Source organism: Myxine glutinosa, chromosome 5 (genome assembly GCF_964187855.1).
Source record: "Myxine glutinosa chromosome 5, kmMyxGlut1.1, whole genome shotgun sequence".
Lineage (NCBI taxonomy): Eukaryota > Metazoa > Chordata > Myxini > Myxiniformes > Myxinidae > Myxine > Myxine glutinosa.
Genome location: NC_136265.1, coordinates 133,918,802 through 133,929,349, shown reverse-complemented (window position 1 = coordinate 133,929,349; position 10,548 = coordinate 133,918,802). Strand labels below are relative to the sequence as shown.

Here is a 10,548-nt window from a genome sequence, read left to right as displayed (position 1 = left end):
TTATATATATATATATAGCATTTTTACTAAAAAAATAACATATATATATATATATATTATATATATTTATATAGATAGCATTTTTACAAAAAAAAAATATATAGTATGTATATATATATATATATATATATACATAGCATTTTTACTAAACTAGGGCATGCCCGTACTATATCTATATCTAAAATTATATCCCCCCCTCTATTTACATGAAATGGTTTGGTTCATGAAATGTTTTGGTCCATTCGCAACGCCAAAGCGAACGGCGAACGCTTTACATGAAATGGTTTGGTCCATGAAATGTTTTGGTTCATTCGCAACGCCAAAGCGAACGGCGAACGGCTTGCGAGTACAGTGACAATCCCCCCCCCCTCTATTTACATGAAATGGTTTTAATTAGTTGTAAAACATAGTTTAACGCCAACATAGCGCCAACATAGTTTGCCAACGTGAAATAAATGAATACGCTCTCAAATGTGCCGTCCGAGGCAGAGTGTGTTCGCCACGTTCGGCACACGCGATAGCTCGCTGCTCTCTGATTGGTTGAATCGTTTTTTGGACATAGCTCGGTAAGTAATTGTCCGATTAATATGAAACCTTGAAAAGGCACATCCTCGGGTCCCCAGCAATATACCTGGCAAGTTTAAAGTATATCGGACCCGTGGTTGTCGAGAAACAGCGGTCACAGACAAACAAACAAACACACAGAGATTACTGGAATTATAGATAGATATATATGTACAGTGCATTCAGAAAGTATTCAGACCCCTTCACTTTTTTCACATTTTGTTATGTTGCAGCCTTATGCTGAAATCGTTCAAATTCATTTTTTCCCTCGTCAATCTACACTCAATACCCCATAATAACAAAGAGAAAACAGGATTTTAGAAAGTTTTGCAAATTTATTAAAAAGAAAAAAACTGAAATATCACATTGACATAAGTATTCAGACCCTTTGCTATGACACTTGAAATTTAGCTCAGGTGCCTCCCATTTCTCTTGATCATCTTTGAGATGTTTCTACACCTTGATTGGAGTCCACCTGTGGTAAATTCAATTGATTGGACATGATTTGGAAAGGCACACACCTGTCTATATAAGGTCTCACAGCTGACAATGCATATCAGAGCAAAAATCAAGCCATGAGGTCGAAGGAACTGCCTGCAGAGCTTAGAGACAGGATTGTGTCGAGGCACAGATCTGGGGAAGCCTACAAAAAAAATTCTGCTTCATTGAAGGTTCCCAAGAGCACAGTGGCCTCCATAATTCTTAAATGGAAGAAGTTTGGAACAACCAGGACTCTTCCTAGAGCTGGCCGCCCGGCCAAACTGAGCAATCGGGGGAGAAGGGCCTTGGTAAGAGAGGTGACCAAGAACCCGATGGTCACTCTGGCTGAGCCCAAGAGATCCTGTGTGGAGATGGGAGAAACTTCCAGAAGGACAACAATCACTCCACCGATCTGGGCTTTATGGCAGACGGACGACTCTCCTCAGTGAAACACACATGAAAGCTCACAGAATCTTGGTTCTCACAGTCTGAGAGTCCTTTAGGTGCTTTTTTGCAAACTCCAAGCGGGAGTTTTACTAAACATATATATATATATATATATATATATATATATATATATATAGTATATATATATAATATACAGTATATATAAAATTAATTAACATATGTGGGAAAATTCCATGCCCAGACTAGGAATCAAACCCAGGTCCTCTCGTGAACTGTATGGTATGGTTCACCAGAGGACCGAGGTTAGATTTCTGGTCTGGGCATGGAATTTTCCCACATATACAACAACAACAACAGGCATTTTTAGGCCATTTTCCCTGCAAGAGCGGGGGTTAGCCTTGCGGTCCCCATGACAATCTTCTCCATTTTGCCCTATTTTCTGCATCTCCCCTTGTTAACCCCCTTGCCCGCATTTCTTCTTCGACCATCTTCAGCCAAGTCTTTCTCGGTCTTCCCCATCCTCAACTTCCTTCTACATTCATTTCCATCACTCTTCTCAACTAGTCACTTTCATCCTTCCTCAACACATGACCAAACCATCTCAATCTGTTTCTCTTCACAGCATCAATCACAGGCTCTATTCCCATCATCTTTCACAATTCATCATTTGTCTTCCTCTCTTTCAACGATACTCCACACATCCACCGAACCATTCGCATTTCCACCCTTTCCAGCCTTCGTTGCTGTTCTACGTTCATTACCCATGTCTCACTCCCATAAATCATAACACTTCTCACACATGCAGCATACACCTTTCCCTTCAGCTTCAACGACACTCCCCTCCTCATCAGCACGCCACTCAGTTCCCGAAACTTCTTCCATGCACATCTCACTCCAGCAACCGTTGCCGAGTCTGATCCACCTTCTCCATTCAGCATGTCTCCTAGGTATCAAAATGTTTTCACACCTTCCAGCTTCACGCCGTCTCCAAGATCCAACTCAACATTTCCTCCATCTGCAGCTCCCTCTGTGCACACCTTACACTTGAATGTAGCTGCCACACTGGTTAGTGACCCTCTCAAACGACTACATTTTCGATGAACCCACTCAGCGCACATTGTACATTGAATGGAGTTCACTCTGACACCCTTCCTGCACACAGCACACGGCCGCTTCCCAGTTATTTCCACCTCACCACATGCTTTACCACTTGCTATCACCTTCGTTTTTCCGATATTCACCTTCAGACCTTTTGTCTCCATACATTCCTTCCACTTGTTCATCTTCTCCTTCAGTCCATCCATACTTTCTGCAATCAACACCAGATCATCTGCATACAACTCCCACAGTAAACCCTCCTTTACGTTCCGAGCCAGCACCTCCATCACAGCTACAAATCGTAGTGGACTTAGTGCCGACCCCTGATGCACTCCCACCTTCACCTCAATCTCACCACTGTTCCCGTCCTTCATCCTTACAGCTGTGCGCGCTCTTTTGTACATTGCCATCACAACTCTGATCAACCATTCCTCCACTCCTAACTTCCTCAATGCCCATGTCACTACTTCACGTGGAACCCTATCGAATGCTTTCTCCAGATCAACAAACCCAAGAAACAACTTCTTCCTCTTCTCCATGTACTTCTCCTGCAACTGCCTCACAATAAAAAGCACATCTGTCGTTCCTCTTCCTGGCATAAATCCAAACTGCATTTCGTCAATCTTCACTTTCTTCCTTATCCTCCTCTCCAACACCCTTTCCAATACCTTCATTCCATGCTCCAATAACTTTATCGGTACGAGCCACAGTCCAGAGGGTCACCTTTCCCCTTGTATAGAGGGACGAGGGTACTCAGTTCCCAATCCACTGTAATGCGGCCTTCTTTCACCACCAGATTGCAGATCTCTGTCATTCTCTTCACACCCCAATTTCCCGCTGCCTTCAACATATCTCCCACAACTCCCGTCGGCCCTCCCGCTTTTCTACTCTTCATTGCTTTTATCGTTTCCTCAACTTCCTTCTCGGTTATCTTCTCTGCCGGTCCTAAAACTGGGTTGCTCTCCATGTTGCCATCCCATTCATTCTCTGCATTCAACAGTATTTCCATATATCTCTTCCATCTTTCTTTAATTCCATCTGGGTCCTCAACGATTTGTCCCACTTCATCCTTCAAGCAACTCACCCCCATCACATCACACCTCTCTTTCGCTATCTGCTTTGCAATCCTGAATACCGCTCTCTGACCCTCTTCCGAATCCAAGCGTTCTCCGAACATTTTCCTACATGCCTCCTGCGCCTTTGCTACCTCTTTCTTTGCAGCCTTCTTGGCTGCCTTATAACTGTCATCCTCTGCCTTTTCTGCCCCCATACCCTTCGCCTTCTGCCACTCCTTGAACTTCTTCCTCTTCTTGTCAATCTTCTTTCCAACTTTATCATCCAACCACCATGTTTCCGAGTGCCTCGGTGGTCCTTTTGTCCATCCACATACCTCACCAACGGCTCCCAACAGACTATCTTTCATTGATATCCAACCACTTTCAAGCTCAACCACATCATCCTCTACCCTACTCAGCCTCTCTTTTAATGCCTCCCTCACTGTCACCTCTTTCAACCTCCACATCTTCATTCAATTTTCCCACATATGTCAATTAATTATATATAATCCTTTAAATTTACATGTACGTACAGTGATCCTTTTAGGGACCAACTTAGCTGAGTAGTAATCATCGAAAGGGGGCATTATATCCTTTAAAAGTTGCGTCACATTAATTCAAGTCCAAATTAATTTGATCTGTCAGGATATATTGTTAATTCCACGGGGATGGGAGGAAGTAAAATGTGGAGAGCATTGGGGGCAAGCACAAGGGACATCACTCGAGTGTTTCATTATTATTAATTATCATTATGATTATTATTACGAGGAGCAGCCGCTCCCTATGGGAGTAGCAAGGTGGGAAGGGGATGGTCAGGTTATTATCTTTGTGATTATTAATACCACAGCAGAGCATCTGCCCTATGGGCGACCTTGCTCCAAGCATGCAACATGTTCTTCTGATACATCCCTTTATTTGGGTGGTGTATAGGGAACAGCCACTGCTTCTATCGCTCCCCAAAATAAAAATATCCCTGGTTACATATCGGAAGTGAAAACATCTGTACTCCTTATGAGCTTATATAACACATCGTGGTTGTATAGCTCGGATAATGCCAATTTCCACACCCTCCCCCCAAACGTAGGAAATTCCAAGATGCATGAATGTTTTATTTTTATTTTTAATTTGATGGAATCAAATGAAACTTGCATATGTACAACTTCAGGTGCCCCTCATGAATCCCTGAAAGTTTCAGCTTCCTAGATTAACTCCTCTCGGGGGAGTGGATGAAACAGATACAATTGCCGCATCCATTATGTATAGATTATTATTATTCTCGTTTTTAGCCGCGTCGCAGACGCTGGTCATAGAGTGCCCTCTGCTGTTGTTGTTCTTCTTCTTCTTCTTGTTCTTCTTCTTCTTCTTGTTGTTCTTGCAGAGAAGACAAAACCTCAAAGCTCCACCCATTCTGGGAACCATAGCTCCACCCATTTTGGGAGAGGCTTCATATAAACAAATATCCACCATTTTATTAACTCGCATAGCTTTGAGGCCTGTTTTGTAGGCCCGTGGTGTCTTCCTCTCTCACACAGTTTTATTTCAAATCAAATTCGATATATCATTTCATTTTTCACAGTCGCTAACATAGTTTTAGACTCGGTTGAAAAAAAACGGGAAGAAAATCCGATGAAAGTTGCCCTTTATAGAACGAAATGAATTCTCAAAGGCCTGTAACTTCAAGTCCATTGAGATATATATTTTTTAAATCGCGGCATGGTCAGTCATACACCGCCCGAAATAACAGACGGGAAAATGCCGAGATATATATATTTTGTTTAAATCGCGGCATGGTCAGTCATACACCGCCCGAAATAACAGACGGGAAAATGCCGAGATATATTAAAAATTCGTCCATTTGATGACAATCGTCACGATGAAATATTTAATTTATATGTCGTCACAATAATGTGGAGAGAGGAGCATAGCTTCGTTCACGTGTCACCACATACGGGAAATTGCCGAGATATATATTTTTAAAATCGCGGCAAGGTCAGTCATACACCGCCTGAAATAACAGACGGGAAAATGCCGAGATATATTAAAAATTCGTCCATTTGATGACAATCGTCACGATGAAATATTTAATTTATACGTCGTCACAATAATGTGGAGAGAGGAGCATAGCTTCGTTCACGTGTCGCCACACACGGGAAATTGCCGAGATATATATTTTTTTAAATCGCGGCATGGTCAGTCATACACCGCCTGAAATAACACGGGAAAATGCCGAGATATATTAAAAATTCGTCGCCACACACGGGAAATTGCCGAGATATATTTTCACTTTGCACAAAAATAACGTCAAGTAATCGAATCAATAGGAATGTCCTGTGCCTATAACATCGACGTTATAGGCACAGCTGCATCTAGGCATTGTGTAACATCGACGCGGCTTTTGTTTTCATTAAAACTTTTTGTACTTGTTTTTTATTGGGGGGGGGGGGGGGTGAGGGGGTTATAAAGTGAGGAATTGACAAACACCGACAAGATTTTCACTTTTTGATAGACCCTCTCACAGATATTACAGTCACTACCCATGTATACCATCACCCATCCATATCCAAGCGACCTACAAGTCCTGCCAATATCCAGTTATCCACGCACCCCACTACATCCAACACTTCTGGGTACCTATCTGATTTCATTCCAAACATGTCTACTGTTTCTGCTGCAACTACTTTCCAGTGAGACCCTTCCATGCATTAACTACTATCTGAGTGAAAGACCCTTGCCTTATGACCATCTAAACTCTCACATTGTGAACCCTGTCCTGTCAATTTACATTCTGCTGAAAAATTATTCTGCACTTATTTTGTTGAAACCCTTCATTATATGAAACGTCTCAAACAACCATCCTCGTAATCACCTCCTTTCTAATGTACAAACTCATGTCTCTTTCAGGTGCTCCTCATATCATCGTCGAGCTAGGCCCGGAATCGGTCTAGTCACTGTACGCTGAACCCTCTCTGTGTCCTTCCTCAGATGGGGCAACCCAACCTGGACATAATATTCCAGGTGAGATCTTGAGGGTCTACCACATCTGTGTAGATATTACCTTTCTAAATGAAGACAACTTTAAACATTTTTTCATAGATGTAATAAAAAGAAAAACTTCATAATTTTTTGATATGAAGGTCAAACATTTCTTATCTTACATCATACTTCTCCTGACAAAGTATTTGCATCGATAGATAAATATGAGCATTCAATGGCGTAGCCAAATCTACGATTCAAGAACACAGATGCAGTCGGGCTTTTCCATCTGTTGCCTCTGAAAGAAGTTCAGGACGTTTGCACAAATCACATTATTAGAGTCATCGTGATAAATGTCACTGCAGTTACATAAATCACACCAAGCTAATGAACGTGGGTAAATAATGTTTTAATAGATGAAAATATGATACGGTTGGGCTTTTTCTCATGATGGTTTGCTAACAATCAACAGGAAGACATTTGTCGTTCTGATAAGTACGTCGCCCTTTCAGCACCTTGGTTATTTCAGTTGGTGAGTTAATGACCCAAGAGATGGTGCAAATATCCCACTGTGAGATGAGCCGAGACAAACGCAATAAAGGAAAGTCTGGCCAAGATAATGAACACCAAACAGATCGTGCTCTTGCCATAAGCAAGTGGTAAATACATTAAGGAGAGACCAGTTTTACAGAAAAAAAAGTTCGCTGCAAAAATACAAGATGTGAGGGTGGAGCGAGTGGTGATGGTTGAGTGAGTGCAGGCAGCGGTGAGGGTGAAGTGCGTGCAGGCGGTGGTGAGAGTGGGGCGAGTGCAGACGTGGTGAGGGTGGAGTGAGTGCACGCGGTGCTGAGAGTGGGGACAGTGCAGGCAGCGGTGGGGGGAGTAAGTGCAGGTTGTGTTGAGGGTGGGGCAAGTGCAGACGGTGGTGAGGGTGGAGAGAGTGCAGGTGGTGATGAGGGTGGAGTGAGTGCAGGTGGTGATGAGGGTGGGGTGAGTGCAGGCAGCTGTGAGAGTCAAGTGAGTGCAGGTGGTGATGAGGGTGGGGTGAGTGAAGGCTGTGGTGAGGGTGGAGCGAGTGCAGGTGGTGGTGAGAGTCGAGTGAGTGCAGGTGGTGGTGAGAATGGAGTGAATGAAGGCAGTGGTGAGGGTGGAGTGAGTGCAGGCAGCGGTGGGGGGAGTAAGTGCAGGTTGTGTTGAGGGTGGGGCAAGTGCAGACGGTGGTGAGGGTGGAGAGAGAGAGTGCAGGTGGTGATGAGGGTGGAGTGAGTGCAGGCAGCTGTGAGAGTCAAGTGAGTGCAGGTGGTGATGAGGGTGGGGTGAGTGAAGGCAGTGGTGAGGGTGGAGTGAGTGCAGGTGGTGGTGAGAGTCGAGTGAGTGCAGGTGGTGGTGAGAATGGAGTGAATGAAGGCAGTGGTGAGGGTGGAGTGAGTGCAGGGGGTGATGAAGGTGGAGAGAGTGCAGGTGGTGATGAGGGTGGAGTGAGTGCAGGCAGCTGTGAGAGTCAAGTGAGTGCAGGTGGTGATGAGGGTGGGGTGAGTGAAGGCAGGGGTGAGGGTAGAGTGAGTGCAGGTGGTGGTGAGGGTGAAGTGAGTGCAGGTGGTGGTGAGAGTCGAGAGAGTGCAGTTGGTGGTGAGAATGGAGTGAATGAAGGCAGTGGTGAGGGTGGGACGAGTGCAGGCGGTGATGAGGGTGGAGAGAGTGCAGGCGGTGATGAGGGTGTGGCAAGTGCAGGCAGTGATGAGGATGGAGAGAGTGCAGGTGGTGGTGAGAGTGGGGCGAGTGCAGGCGATGGTGAGGGTGGGGTGAGTGAAGGCAGTGGTGAGGGTGGAGAGAGTGCAGGTGGTTATGAGGGTGGGGCGAGTGCAGGTGGTGGTGAGGTTGGGGCAAGTGCAGACGGTGGTGAGGATGGAGTGAGTGCAGGTGGTGGTGAGAGTGGGAGGAGTGCAGACGATGGTGAGGGTGGGTTGAGTGAAGGCAGTGGTGAGGGTGGAGTGAGTGCAGGTGGTGGTGAGAGTGGGACGAGTGAAGGCATTGGTGAGGGTGGAGTGAGTGCAGGTGGTGGTGAGAGTGGGGCGAGTGAAGGAGGAAGGATCGTAGAAACACTGTCGTGTGTTATTTCGGAGGAGCGGGAGTAAGGGATATTGAAGGAAGGTTAAATGATATTGTGTCGGGACACAGCAGGAATCCAACAGGTGTTGGGGTAACTGGCTGAAAACAAAAGGTTGTAAAGGTAATGTTTTCTGTTATTCTGAGAATAGGAAAAGGGAATAAGAATGCCGCAAGCTTTTGCATTTTGGAAGCAATGGGAATAATTTTGGTGGGAAATTATTGATGGCCATAGGCTAAACCCAGGAAGAGCTTCCCAGCAAGGTATGCAGTGGGAATTGAGGAAGGTATTAAGGGGGTTTCGGCTGGAGGGGATGGAGAGGCTAAAAAGGAAAAATGTAACCGATAACACGATTGGAAAGGTCAACCTTGAATAGTGAGATAGTAAAATGGAAGGCCTTAAATAGTAAGAAGTTTAAAAAGTAATATGGAAGATCTTGAAGCTGGAGTAGATAGCAAGGAATATGATATAGTGGCAGTAAGCGAGACATTGTTTAATGAGGAGAGATATGTCGGTGTGATAGGAAAGGAATAATAGAAGGAGGTGTTGCATTCTGGGTAAAAGTCCGTTTTGTATTGAGAGAAATGGGTAACATTAAGGAGAGAATGGATGCTTCAGATTCCGCATGATTAGAGAGCAGTGATTGTATGAATTGTAAGGTGCTCATGGGATACTTTTATCGGGATCCTGTTGTGAGACAATATTTGTTTCGCACATATGGCTGGATCAGGATAGCTCAGAAGTGTGCGCACTCTCCTTTGAGCTACCCCGCAGGGTTCGAATCCAGACCCAGCTAGAAACTGTCCATCTGGTGTTTTACAGGCACAGCGATTCATCAATGGGTTTGCCGTCACTCGGACAGACGTTAAACTGGGGATGGGTTGCCATCCCTCTCCCAGCAATAGTTGGAGTAGGGATTTGCAATTTGTTCAGAGTTGTTAGGGTCATTCCAATGACGTTTTAAAATGTTAGTGCTACTTCCTTACTTGACTGGAAGTACTTTTACAAGGATAGAGCATGGACAACCAACTATGAGTTGGCGACATCAGAGCAGGCTTTGATGGGCCTACTGGCCTCATCCTGCATCGAAGGTCCTTTTAAGGGAACTGTAAAGTCCTTACGAGATCTATGGAATCGCAAATCGAGGGATTCAGAGACACACAGCAAACGTCCAAACAGCGGTTTATTCCCGGAAGTGACGACACAGGAAAAAGCCCTCGGGGCGGAAAAAGCCCTCTCACAACAGGTGGCGGAGCCCGGAAAAGGATATGAGATCACAGTATGTTACAATTCCCCCCTTAAAGATCAAGGCGAGTCGGCGCACGACCTTTACAGCTTGAACGCCGAACAGCAACAGGTGGTTCGGTAATGACACCGCTCACAGTGGGTGAAACATCCTCGACTGGAAAGCCATTGGTCGGGGACGTTTCTGGTAAATGGTCTACAGGTGCAGGTGCGGTTACAAGGGGCGATAAAGGCACTCTCTCAGATGGTTGAACAGGTAGCGGTACAAATACAGGTGGTTCTACTGGTTTGGTGTGACGCAACCTGAGTTGATCAAGGTGCTTCCGCTGAAGTCTACCATCAGACAGTTTTACTAGGAAAATCTGACTACCAACACTCTCGATAATTACCCCCAGACAACCACTTCTCACCGAGACATACGTTCGTGATAATGCTTCTGCTGGAATTTCTTAAATTCGACATCGGCCACTGTATCTGGGTGCACAAGTGACAAACTTGTCTTTAACTCGTGGCCCATTAACATTGATGCAGGAGAACGACCAGTAGCATGATGCGGTCGCGTGCGATAACTCAATAGGACTCGGGCCAAGTGAGTTTGTAAGATGCCTTCCGTAACAC

General features: G+C 45.0%; 1 protein-coding gene across 1 annotated transcript in view; it reads left to right on the top strand.

Annotated features, from left to right (window-relative positions):
* Positions 1 to 10,548, top strand: part of LOC137427042 (uncharacterized) — a 109,576-nt gene that overhangs the window by 35,832 nt on the left and 63,196 nt on the right. Inside the window, exon 3 of the mRNA XM_078778750.1 lies at positions 6,507 to 6,620. The gene's annotated coding sequence lies outside the window, so the exon portion shown is untranslated. The remainder of the gene's footprint in view (positions 1 to 6,506; positions 6,621 to 10,548) is intronic.